Here is a 13,653-nt window from a genome sequence, read left to right on the forward strand (position 1 = left end):
AAAAAAAAAAATTCCCTGACTAGAGAGAACAAGTAGCAACCTCTACTTAGCCTATTTCACCACTCCTGGCCCTTTAGAGGAGGCACTTTGCACGTTCACTTACACCTACTCCTTCACCAGTAAACTAACAACTCATGCGTGTGCATGAGGAATGGAATTTTTATTTGGCAGAAAAAGCCTCAAGGCTAAAGTTTAACTCTTTATACACTCATCCTAATTGTAGCTCACATTGACTGAACACCATGCAATGTTTTAAATGTGTTTTACATGCTTAATGCTCAACACACTCTGCAACGTGGACTGTTACTTTCCCCATTTTTCAATTGGGGGAAACCGAGGCAGAGTTGCAGCTGACCAGGCACTCCTGAAATGAGATAGAATGCTAGCCACCCTCTGCTAAAATGTCCCAACCCCAATGTTTCTTTAGTTTGTAGCATCTCTCTCGGTTCTCTGTCCCTCCATTGCTGCCAGGGCCTCAGCTATCAATTCTACCCCCTTGTGAGGCGCCCCACCTCGGCAGTCTAACTCCACACTTCCCTCTGTAGCTGGCTGCAGAGATAACCAGGCTAATCTGAAGAATGCATGAATGGACTGCTGAGCCCTAAAGTAAGTGGGCTTGAGGACAATAATTGCATCAGTTCTGCAGAAAAGATACTGACTGGGCATCATGTCAATACCAGGCCTTGCTCCTGGTGCAGGAGCCACGAGACTGGGTGGCTTAGGACCGCAACTCCCCCTGCACCCCCCCCCCCACACACACACACAGTTTCAGGTTTCTGCAGTTTGAGCTCCAGGAGTCCAGCCCAGACCCACCGAATCATATCTTATTTCAATGAGGACAGAGTTTCTATGCACACACTGATATAGACTGTTTAAAGACATGAAATCTGATTGGTTGACATGAAAGTCACCATTACATTACACAAATTATTTAACATATATTCACTGAAATGCCCTTTTCTCTTCTAAAAAACGACCCCTATTGCCACCTGTCCAATTCCTTTTCGTCACTAGAAGTCCAATGCACTATCCATTGTGCCACAGAGCCACCTCGCCTGTCCAATTCCTATGTAAACCTTCCTAGGTCCTTTATAATGAACACAACACAAAATTCACCCAATACACACAATACAATGATGTTTCCTGTGTTGTGTGCTACATTTCCAGAAAAGTCTCATCCCTAGGCTTACATTTTATTTTTATTAGTGTACAACTTGCCTCTATGACAGGTGTAAGCTTTCAGTGAGCCTCTGTAGGTGTAGGCTTCTCAGTGAGACCCACAAGGTCATGGTCCTCAGGCCACAGAATTTTAAATGAGTTCAAGCCCCAGCCCTCATGCATAGTAAAGCAAGTCAGACCTTTAGCTCAAGGCATTGTAGCCGAAGGGGACGACCGTCCAGGGCAATTGTAGAAGGAAGCAGAAGGAGGAAGAGTCTCGATTTCTGAGCCATTACTCATCAGGCAGAGCTAGCTTCTCCCACAAAGCATCAGTGCAGAGGGATCGCTTCCCCCCTCCACTCTCCCTCCAGGACAAGAGGGCTATTTCCTCTTCTGACACTGTCACACACCAAGCTTGGAGAGAGCCCCTGGCTAGGGCCTGTAGGAGCAGGGGCAGAATCATAGCCCTCATTAAGAAGGTCAAATCTACCACCAACTCAAAAGGTGTCCTCTAGTTGATTGTCCCCTGCAGATCCTCAGCAGGACAGTTCACAGGCAGCCAGCGCAAACAGGCAGGTGCCACAAACATGTGCAGGTACACACTCCATGCAGTCATGCACCCCCCCAACCCCCCAAAGTTTCTAAAGGGGCAATGTCTTCACCTTGACTCAGCAGAATGTAGACGTGAGTCTGTGCAGTAACTAGGCCTGAATTCTAGTGCAAATTACATCTGAAAATTTTCCAAAATTCTGTTGTATCCAACTCTGAGGTTAGCAATACATTCTTTCAGTTCAATCCAGATTAATGCATATTTTATCCCACATCTCCTCTCAGGCGGAAGCAAAAGGAAAAGGACTGTTGTCTAGCAAAAGTTAAAAATGGGAAGTGCTGAAAAACATCAAGGTTACAGAGTATCCCCTATTTCACATAATATCACAGGATATAACAGCATAAAATCAAGTCCATGAATATTGATTTAAGTCAGTATTCTTCTGAAATATTAACAACTGGTAATGCTTGTCACTTGCACATGAGAAGCCTAGCAAATAAAAGAACGATGAAGACATATCAGTGCAATTTCATTAAACTAGGCAATTTATCTTGTTCGAGTTCTGTTACATCATTAAGTTCTAGTTTGGTAGGATCAATTCCTTTGATTGTCTTAATTATATACACTGATTTGTTGAAGATATTTATTTTTAAGCCAAAAAAAAAAAATCAAAAATGAATCAAGCAAGGTTTAAATGTATGTAAAACCCATTCAACCTCCTCAAAGAGAACTATTTAATGGTATGACTGCTCCTGCCAATCCGCTATGTTTAGTATTCTGTTCAATTTTAATCCATCAGACTTTAAAGTCCAAAAATATTTCTCTAAAAGAGTACCTTTTCTCCCTCTTCCCACAAATTCTTCATTCTGAATGAGAAAGCACACCTTTCAGGTAGATTCTTCCTCAAATCACACTAGCAAAACTAAATTTTTAAAAAGTCCAAGCATTGAAGTTAACAGATTTTTGGATCATCTTTGAAAAAAACAAACACAAACTGGCCAGGCCACCTTCAAAACACCAGTGTGTGAGGTCAGCTGAGGACAGTCTTACCCCAGTTTGCGTAAGCCACACCAGGAGCACACTCAGACCTTACTCTAGCCTCCTTATCTGCCTTCGTGGGAATATCACAAAATGTTCATTTCAGTCAGAAACTTTCAAATCACCAGAAAAAGAAAGCTCTACCTGCCTACCCCTCACTGGCTTTGTCCAAACCTGTCGAGACAAAGAATTACCCCATCTCCTAGTGCTGCAAACTTAAAGTGAAATCACATATATATAAATACATTATAAATATGCCCTGAGTGTATCTGACCACAGTGTAAATTTAATTCTCATTATAGACTAGTCAGAGACATCTGAGAGCCCCCACACCCTTGGGAGAGTTAACACGTGGATACCAGCAACCTTACCCGACATGCAGCTGAAGCAAGCTCCCCAAGATGGAGTTTCCAGGGTCACGCGCAGACAGCACCACGAAGAGGCTGCCTGTCATGTCTGCAACCTACGTGTCTGCAACCTCCCGAAATAAGAAGTGATCCCCCCAGCAAGAAGTAAATGTGGCTGTAAAATTCATTCTCCCAGGCCCTCCCTGGTGGCACAGCGGGTTAAAGCACAGCATTAAGAAGCTAAACCCACTTCAGCATGAGTTTGATGCCCGTCCCAGAGGTGACTCACATGGCATGGCAGAGCTCTCCTGACCCGCCAGCTGCTCCCCTCAGCAGTGTACTTTGTCATTCGGCCTTTTCTGCTCTGTCTCTGGTGAAGCCTCTCACTGCCCCTGCACCTCTGGTCTATATCCTAGCTCTGTATGCATAAATAAAGAAATCTTTTAAAAAAAAATTCATTCTCCCTCCACGAAGTCACAACACCAACCTCCACTGCAGGTATGAATGAGCTACTGTGTTTTCAAAGAACTTCACAAATTAAAATCAGGAAGATGTGCAGCCCCATATGTCTTGGTGGTGCTGATGCCCAAAGATGAGAAATCCTGTGTAAATCAGGCAAAACCCCTCAGGACAGCTTGGACCAAGGGTACATGAGAGACAGAGTATGTAGGAAGTTATAATTTTACTCCATTTATGAATAATAACAAACTCAGGAAAACTTCTTAATAATCTATTACTCTAATTTTGACAAGACCAAATTACTCCAAAAATAAAACTGTCAAAGTCACTAGTTCATGATATCATTTGTACCAAAGTACAAAATATGACACATATTTGTATCAAAATGCAAAAGAAACCCCAAGTCAAGATGCCAAAGCAGAATTACAACAGAATTTTAAAGAACATATTGTTCTTTCCACCGGCCAAAATGTTACTATTAAGGTCAATGACATCCCTTTATTAAAATATAGTTTTACTAATTATAAAAATGTTCATTCAACAAATATTTATTAAGCACTCCTTTTGGTGCTGCAGATATAGCGATAGAGGAAACAAAGTCCAGTTTTCAGTGTTTTCTTTCTGTGCAAATACAGATATTTCATTCAAATAACACTATCAAAGCTACATCCAGATTTTTTTCACTTTAAACAGTAAAGTTTTTCCCATAAGATCACACATCCTATGAAAATGCCCACGTTTACCGACTATGTGATAGTTCATGGTGGATGGAGTTATGATTTACCCAACATCTTTCTAAGTGTTTACCACAAGACGGAAACAGAAGAGAAACACAGTTAAATACAACATGGTAGACATCATATATTAGACCTGGATTTAAGAATTTAAGGGGCCAAAGGAGGAAGAGGCGATCTTACCAATCACAGTGGACCCCGGGTAGTAGACATCAACACAGTCACACCTTCACCTGCCGGCAGTAAGGTCTCATTTGTGAATCTCCCTTATAAGTCCCACTCCCTCTTTGATCCAAGAGAACATTGTCTACACAGAACAATAAGTTTTCATTTCAATTTCCCTTCTTTTCAGGAAAGGAAATGTTTGCACTTCAAAGGGCTCCTTTGAAGAGCAGCCCTCCAGCCCTGGCCCAGCCAGGTTAGGAGTTACGTGGCCTCAGCGGGGGTGCGTGGTCTGGGCGGCTCCCCACCGCAGTCACTCTCAAGGCCAGCTCCTTCAAGGAGAGGGTCTGCGGCAGAGAAAAAACAAACATGGAAAAATACTTGAGGCTTTTGATCATGACCTTCAGAGGCCCTTTTTCACACACAATGCAGATATAGGTAGGCAGATAGGTAGGTAGACAGACAAACAGATATAGCTCAGGGAAACTGAGGTACAAATGAGACATTTTAGCAACTGCAGGTCCTAAACACAAAATCATTTCTCAAATCAGACTCACTCAGCAAGCACCCCTTCCAGGTTGGGAAAAAGAAGAGCCTCTTTCAATCATTGCTGATCGCCATGAAAGAGACAATCCCAAAAAAATGCAGGTGCAAGATCCATACTTCACACAACAGTCTTCAGCCTTCCCCTAGCAATTTTTGAACAGTAGGTAACACATTTTTTTTAACAAAAAAAATAAATAAATAAAACCCACACACCCAATTTGTAATTTCTCCATTGACCCAGAGCAGGGAGTCAGTTTAACAAAAGGCAAGTTTAACAGTAATATTAAATAACCAGGAAATTTTCAACAAGGGGCCCCACACCCAACCCTAACCTCAGCAAAGTCTAGGAAGCCACAGGAAGATAGAAGACATGAGAGAACCCGCAGCATTTTTTTTTTCATGTCGAGCAAGTTCTGGATCTCCACCCTACTCCACCCTGAGGTGGTCAGGTTTGCCTGCCTGGTCAGGTGGGCAAACTGCCCAAACCCTGGATGACTTGGGGAGTCTCTCCGCCTGTTTGGGGAGCAGGTCGACAGGTCATCCAGAGCTGAAAAAGTCTTTCCAGCCTTACCTTTCCCCAAGCCCTTTGTCTGGCTGACACTAAAGCTATGTGTTGACATTACGGACAGTTTTAATTTCTTCTTTTAGTTTTCTGTAGTTTTCAAATTTTTCACAATGAGCATACTAACTTTTAGAATGATTTTTTTTTCTTTTTAAGAGACATTGTTTTCTTAAAAGCAGCACATGAGATAGAAAACTAGACCATAATTCTTTTGAAAGATTCAAACATACGTGCAGCTGAAAGGGTTATCATTTGGACAAGTGAAAGTTGACATGAAGCATGGCTTAGGTAACAACGTGTGTCACTGTGTCACTATTAAGTTTCCCGATTTTGCTATCGCATGTAGTTATGTCACAGGACATCCTTTCTCTTAGAAGTTTTGTAAGGTTAAGTAAAGGGTGTGATATCTTCAACTATTCTTAATGGTTTAGAAAAAAATGTACGGGCCTGCATAGAGACAGATCAATAGATTGACAAGACAACAAGAATACACAAAACAACTGGCGAATTTGAGGAAAGGGTTCACAGGAGTGCCTTGTTCCTCTGCAACTTCAGTTTTAAAGTGTTAACCACAAGATGCTGAAAGAGGAAAAGAAAAATGAGGATGGTAGAAAGGAGTGGGGCAGCTTTCACTGCTCTACCTGCCAGTATCTGCTACCCGCAAGGCGCTCGGCCCCCAGCCCTGCAGGCCACGCAATCTCTCCAGGGTACAAGGCCCTGATGGTGTTTCCCTAACTGGCAGCCACCTGCCCAGGTTTTTTGAGAGCATTCTCCAAGGAAGGAGATGCTTCCCCGCCACATTCCACAATCAAGCCAAGATCTGGGACAGGGCCACTGCTGCCCCTGGTCGTCAGACGGATGGGATGCCAAGAAGGAAGCCAACTTTTTCTACAGCGTCCAGTTCCCACAAGACCCCCTGCAAAGGGTTACCCCTGAGCAGAGATGACTGGAATTAGATAAATGGAACAGGGCTCCCTGTGGCCTGGAGGAAGTTCCGTGTCCAGTGGCTCTGGTGATATGAATGCAAAGTACTGACCAGACAGAGAGAATGCTGTCCAGCCTCTGACGCACAGGCCAACTCCCTGCTCTGGCCACTTCCCAGCACAGCTATCCCAGACACACCAGAGTTCCAGCTGTGCAGCCCAGCTTAGAGTGGACAGATATGCATTTCAAAGAATGGAGAGTAATAAGGGCCAATAGAAAAAAGCAGGGGGTTGCCCACTGGTGAAGCAGTCTACTCCTGCACATCCAGGACTTACTCAGAAACAAAGGGCCAGGTGTCTCAGGTCTGTGTGCTCATGTCTCGGCGCCTGGTGCTGCCCTGAGCATATGGCATCCCCAAACTGGGCCTTGAGAAAGGCTGCTGCCCGCCCCGACCACAGTTGGTGCTTAGGACTCTGGCAGGTTCTCTCAGGTTCAAGTCTCAGCTCTGTCAGTGACTATATCTACCTGTGTGTCCTTGATCAACTCAGGTCTCTTCTCAAGGCTTTCACCTCCCCACAGTCAAAATAGCAGTACTGGGCCCTCCCTGGTAGCACAGCGGGTTAACGCACAGCACTGAGAAGCTGAAGCCACCTCAGCATGAGTTCGATCCCCTTCCCTGGAGGTGTCCCACATGGCACAGCAGACCTCTCCTGACCCGCCCGCTGCTCCCCTCAGCACTGTACTTCATCAGTTGGCCTGTTGGCTCCCCACTCTGTCTCTGGGTGAATCCTCCCACCGTCCCTGCACCTCTGACCTGTACCCCAGTTCTATATGTATAAATAAATAAGTCTTAAAAAAAATAGCAGTACCAACTCACTGGGCAGTTTGAAGAGCAGTGAAAACATATAGAGTGCAGCGGACACGGTAAATACTAGTGCACATGAGTCCTGATCTCACCCAGCCATAGGGCCTTCCTTTTAGCAAGCAGATAAGCCCATACAGAGGACTTTTCCAAGGGTCCCGTAGGTAGGGAAAAAAATATAGCAGCTCCTCGAATAAAGTTTCATTCTATTATATCATAAGCATCATTCTATCATATTGATAAGAAAAAAGAAATCCAGTGGACAAAACAAAGTTTCTCGGGGACTTGTTTTCTTTATAAGTCATGTCAGCCAAAGTAGTTTCCAAGAACCCCATGACAAGGTGCATGTGGATTTGAGCAATAAGGGAAGATGCTCCCCCACAGCGAGGCAACTAGATCCCTAATAGTGAAGGGTTTCCAAGTGCCAGCACAGCCCTAGAGACAGGGTCCACCCCCCCCCTTTGTTACCCCATTCCCAACTGTGAAGGGACAGCAGTAAAGAGAGCCCTGCGGGTGCCAAGGGGACAAAGGGACAGGAGCTAAGGTCACATCCAAAGACAACTGGCCCAAGTCAGCAGATGCCTCAGAGCCCCAATACCCTCCCCAACAGATCCCCACAGCCCCCCTGCTATGCAGACGCAATTCCAAGGAAAGGGGACTACATTTTAATGTCTTGGCAAAACCGGTGGTAAAATAAAGTCATTGAAAAAAATCTGTGCCTCCACACCTGAATCAAAGAACTAAGTTTTTATTTCCGTGTGACAGTTAACGTTTACATTCAGCCCCTTAGTATATGTGAGTTAGAAGCCGTGGTAACTAGGACTGCCTCATGTAAGCCCTCTCGATCCTAGAAGGTAAGCACTAAAACTCAGGTATTATGCAAACAATATGGAAAAGCCATTCCTGAAATCAGATTTAAAGGTGGCTCTGAGGGACCCCAAAAATGGACCCTGAACCTATCCGTGGAGCCCACACATCTCCTCTGACCCCACACTTCTTAGTCTGTGAGGAGCTCGGGAGTCACGTGGACAGAAGCCACACAGACCCTGCTGTCCAGAGCCAGGAGGTCGCTACGCTGCACGGAGCACACAGGGACAGTGTAGGTCAATATGCGGTTGCTCCCAGTCAAGCACCGCACCTGAACAAATATTCTGAAAAAGCGCGGTAGCAGGAACACAAGCGTTTAGGAAACAAACCCACCAGGCCCTCCATGCCTCCAGAAAAGGGAGGGGGGAAAATTGACAATTCATCCGGGAAAAAGGGAGAGACAATGTGTAGCAGTCCTCCACGTAAATCCACTCACAGCAGTCTTTATGCTGGCCCTGAGTTTGCTTTCAAGCTGCAATGATCAGAATATTAGGCAGGCAACAAAAAGAACTTACTTCAAGAAAGAAACTCAAATGTATTGCCTTGTTACCTTAATTCTTCCAAACAACACTATGAACTTCATGTTTGTTCGCTTTACCATTCGGAGGCCAAGAGAGAAGGCTTCCCCATGCACAAGAAGCCAGTCTACAAGGTTCAGTAGAGAGGCCACACACACAGGGAGAGGCCACCAGGACTCCAGCAGCCACCGGTGGTTCCAGGCACTAGTTGAACCTGCCCCCTCCCTCAGAGAGCATCCTTCCTTTCAGAGAAGTCTCTCAAGACACTGAAGCTGCCAAGGCCTCTTCCCTTACCATGGAGCTCTGACTAATGTGTGCAGTTTGCCACTGAACGTGCCATCTGGCCATCCCCACTGCTAACAATAAAATGAAGGCAAAGCCAAATGAAAATGAAAGACGGGGTCATCGGGTAGGTAAGCCTTACACCAGAACTATTCCAATATCCAGAAACATCTTTCCTGGGGCCTGGGTTTTGGGAACAGATGAATGCAACCCACAGGTTCAGCCACAGCTCAGCCAGTGACACCAAGCAGAAGGCATGTCTCCGGGGTAAAATGAACTTAAGTAACAGCCCACCAGGTCAGTCAGCCAACCTGCTGCCCACCCCCCTAATGGACTCACAGAGGGCACTAAACATCCCATGGCAAATTAAGACTCACTTTAAGCAACTGCAAAGGAAATTGTTTTCAAAGTTACTTTGGAATCGAGGGGTTTTACGGGGTATGTGTGTGTCAGGGGGTGGGGGTGGCAGGCGATTATATAGAAAGAAAAGCCCTTAAAGTTTACCACAAAGCTGAACATCTCCCGTGAAAGGAGCAGCCACTCTATTCTTTGGCTGGAAGAAACCTCAAACCTTGGGGTGAATAAAACGTTGGCCAGGAATCCAATGCCAAGAGCCTAAGGTCCAAGAAACCTCTGGATAACAAGGTGTCCTTAAGGATCAGGGAAGGGGCCCTCCCTGGTGGCGCAGTGGGTTAAAGCACAACACAAAGAAGCTTAAACCACTTCCTCATGAGTTCGATTCCCGCCTGCCCCGGAGGAGATCGACATGGCGAGGCAGACCTCTCCTGACCCGCCCGCTGCTCCCCTCAGCAGTGTACCTCGTGGATCTGCCTGTTCTGCTCCCCACTCTGTCTCTGGTGAATCCTCTCACCCTCTGCATCTCTGACCTGTATCCCAGGTCTGTAGGAATAAATAAATCTTTAAAAAAAAAAATGGATCAGGAAGAAAAAGCAGGTACGCCCATGACTTGAGGACCGCAAGGGATAGGTAAGTCCTCATCCTGGCAACAAGACAAACCCAGACCAAGATCTCCACAGGAGAGGCAACAGAGACCCAGGGAAGCCATAGGCAAGAAGAAATACCCTGCTTAGGAGTGAGAATATAAGAAAGCTAGTTGACAGGATAGGAGAGGCCCAGTTGGGTTCTGTCCCTTGATGGACGAATCTAAAAAAAATCAACTGTGACTTTTAAAAGTCATTAGCCATATGCTGTTTCCTCAGCCTTCCTCCATCTCTTTAATGTCACAGTTCCATCCTTCTTAGAATCACATCTCTTCTTGGCATACCCCACATGGAATCCCCTGGCCAATCTTGCTGAGTCTACTTTTCGAATGTACAGCTGGAACAATTACACAAGCCTACAGATGGAGAATTCAACCACCTCACATTTCTACCATTTGCAAACCATCCAAGCTGCCACAGGAATTACCTATGTCACACTAAACATTTTTCTCTACCTCTGGAGTTGTTTGGGTGAGAGCTGTCTGACCACCTCCTCCCAATGTCACCCATCCCAGGTAGGCCTCGAGGCCTAGATAGTGTTCAGCTGCAGAAAAGGGCCTCTTCAGACCTGGGGCCCTCTGCCACTGTCCAGTTCAAGTTGAGGGAGCTCCCATAGACCTCGAGAACTTAGCTTTTACTTTGTGTGAGGTCTCACTCTCATGTCGAAATAGCTTGGAGTTAGGTTTTATTTCAGACTTAGTTATAAACCTTGAAATGTCAGTATTCCCCCATACCCGTTACCTCGTTCCTGCTCAGTAAAATAATCTTCCAGTGATTCCCCACCTCACACAAAGTAAAAGCTAAGTTCTCAAGGCCCATGGGAGCTGTCCTCAACTGGAACTGGATAGTGGCAGAAGGCCGCAGGTCTGAAGAGGCCCTTTCCCGCCACTGAACACTACCTAGGCCTCCAGGCCTACCTGACTTTGGGAAGTACAAAGGAAGTAGTAAGACAGCTCTCATCCAAACAACTCCAAGGTTAGAGAAAAACGTTTATGTCCCTAACACAAAGCACTTATTACTGTTTCAAATTCCAGGACTAATTCTAGGACTAATAAACCAATAACTCTGAATACATAGTTAATAATGAAAAGATTAGCTCCAGTAGATCTAATTCTGGACCCTCAACATAATTACATATTTTCACTGGACTTAGTAAAAAGTAACTACAGACTAGATCAATAAGCATCTATTTAATTCCATCAAAGAATAGGATTTTCTACCAAATATAATTAACACTTTCTTAGAGTTCAAGCTACCCAAGGCCAGCAACTTGTCAAGTCTTTTTTTTTCCTCTACAGCAAATGATTATATGCATAAAAGCATATAAACTATTATAAACTATATACTATATATAAACTACCATGTGGTTTAAATAGTCAAACTAAATGCATTTTTGATATCTATTGGTTTAGTCAAAACTCCTTTGACATCTTTTATATTATCTATGATGAATGATGCTAAACCACTAAAAACTGTTTTAATACTTTGTAGGCTACATTTCTATCCTGATGGTATGATTTAAAATAAGACCTTTTGTCTTAATGGCAGAAGGGTGTGCTCATATAAAAATAATGATAATTTCCACTGAGACCAACTAAAATTGTCAGGGGAATAAATGTACATGGGTTTCTATTATCTGAACTAAACATAAAGGGCAAGAATGTTAAATCACAAATAAACTACAATTCAAATTAAACACAATTGGCAAACCCAGCCAGAGGGGAGCAAATACAGCTCACTGCTGGTCTGCTGGTCAAATTTTAAAACAATACTCCTGGACTGAAATCCCAACCCTCTACTCTTGTAACTAAATCTAACCCACCTCCTGGTTATTCCTACACAGGAGAGTCCCATCTGGAATGTTGAAAAAGGTAGTGTTCCAGATAACCCATGTGAGTCCCATCTGGAATGTTGAAAAAGGTAGTGTTCCAGAAAACCCATGCCTGGCTTCCTAACCAGATATATCAAAATCAATTCCTCTCTGGTTCTTATACACAATGAAAAGGGAAAGGAGCTAAAATAAAAGGCAGCTCTGGTAGTACTACAGAGGACAGTGTTGTGTTTGTGTTTGTGTACACACAGGTGCCAGAAGGACTCGACTGACCGGCAGGCCTGGGAAGTTGTCATCTGGAAGAAAGGAGGGAGCAGGCAGAAAGTAAGTTGTCTTTATTAAGCCCAAAGAACTTCCTCCTGCTCCAGGCCTTTCGGGGGCTTGAAGCACTCAAGTTTTTTCAGGCCATATTAGGTCACAAGGAAGCCCACCGAAGGGAACTAACCCGAAACAATCCTGATAATCAGAGGTGCAGGGCGGGCCAGGGCTCATCCCGGGATCTAGAAAAGGGGAGGTGGGCGCCAAGGCTGGGTCCGGGGGGGTACCGCAGGGTCCCAGGCCCCGCCACCTGCTCCGGAACTACGCTAGCGGCCCAGGTCTATGTCACAAGGAGACCTCGTGGCGGGGTGGGGTGCCCAGCACCGCGCCACGAAAGCGAAGGTCTCCGGATGCCTCCTAGGCCTGCCCGAGCATCTGCCTCCCAGCCCAGCTCGACCACCCCGTGCGTCCCCGCGCCTGGGTCCCTGGCAAGGTGCACTGGACGGGCATCACCGAGACTCCTCGTCTCCCACGTTTACTCACTCGGTGTTGCATCATTCAGCTGAGCCTTAGGGAACCAAAATGGACTCCAGTAGAAACCACATGGGCACCGGCCCCGCGCTCACACACCCCCGGATCGGCCCGGATCTTTTTTCATCCCAGAGGATGCCAAGTGCCCCCCGGGGCGGGACCCTCGCCCCTCCCCGCACCGTCCTCCCACGGCCCATCACGGCGCTGGGGTCCTCTCCAAGGTGACCCGACCCCGTGAGATGTACCGGCAAGGGCGGGGGCCCAGCACTCACCGAGTCAGAGGCCGGCAGGATCAGGATAAGACCGCGAATGGACCAACGCACGCGGCCCTGGCAGACGGACGCGCGGCCGGAAGCAGTGCGCGCGGGAGCGGAGTGAGAGCGGCTGTGGCTAACGGATGACGACTGGCAGCCGCGCCGGCGGGCAGTGGACTCTCAGCTCACACCTGGCGGCGCCGACAGAATGAAGCGTGGAGGGCAGGCAGGATCGTGCCCCAGGTTTCATCAGCCGCGCGCCCCGGCCCTCCGCCCCAAAGTGCCCCCCACCCCTCCTGGCCGCGGACCTCAACGTCACCACCAATGGGAGCGCGGCCCGGCCCGGGGGCGGGCACAGTGGGCGGGCTCTGGGTCTTCCCGCGCCCTGGCTCTGCGCCCCAAACTGGGATTCCCTGGGCAATCCTGCCTCGCCTCAGTTGCTTTCGCGTGTGCCCTCGCCTTTTGTTGGTATTTTTCCGCCGGTCGGCTGGAGCATCCCTACCCTTCCTACAGACCCGCAGCCCCAACCGCCTGCCAGGGCTAGAAGCAGGCTCCAGTGAGCCCAGGAGGCCTGGGGGACCAGCGAACTGACCCCAGCTTGCTACCAGGCTTCCTATTCAAAAAATAAAAGATTTGGGAGGCGCTTTATAAAAGTATTACACATCTTCATTTCTTGATCACTGGGTTGACTGTCTTTTCTTTTTCTTTTTTGCTTTGCCTTTGCTCTTGATAAATACCTTAATCCTTGCCCCTGGCCAGCAGGGGCCCA

At 46.6% G+C, this 13,653-nt stretch overlaps 1 protein-coding gene across 3 annotated transcripts in view; it reads right to left on the bottom strand.

Annotated features, from left to right (window-relative positions):
- SLC7A1 (solute carrier family 7 (cationic amino acid transporter, y+ system), member 1) overlaps positions 1 to 13,134 on the bottom strand; it is a 76,815-nt gene extending 63,681 nt beyond the window's left edge. For 2 of the 3 annotated variants that reach the window (XM_004680177.2, XM_012723276.1), the window contains exon 1: positions 12,903 to 13,134. The gene's annotated coding sequence lies outside the window, so the exon portion shown is untranslated. Of the gene's footprint in view, positions 1 to 4,469; positions 4,712 to 12,902 lie in introns of those variants that run through there. The other variant, XM_012723275.1, reaches the window with a different exon arrangement.
- Positions 13,135 to 13,653: the final 519 nt, after the last annotated feature.

Source organism: Condylura cristata, unplaced genomic scaffold (genome assembly GCF_000260355.1).
Source record: "Condylura cristata isolate star-nosed mole 26May11 unplaced genomic scaffold, ConCri1.0 scaffold00010, whole genome shotgun sequence".
NCBI classification, from domain to species: domain Eukaryota; kingdom Metazoa; phylum Chordata; class Mammalia; order Eulipotyphla; family Talpidae; genus Condylura; species Condylura cristata.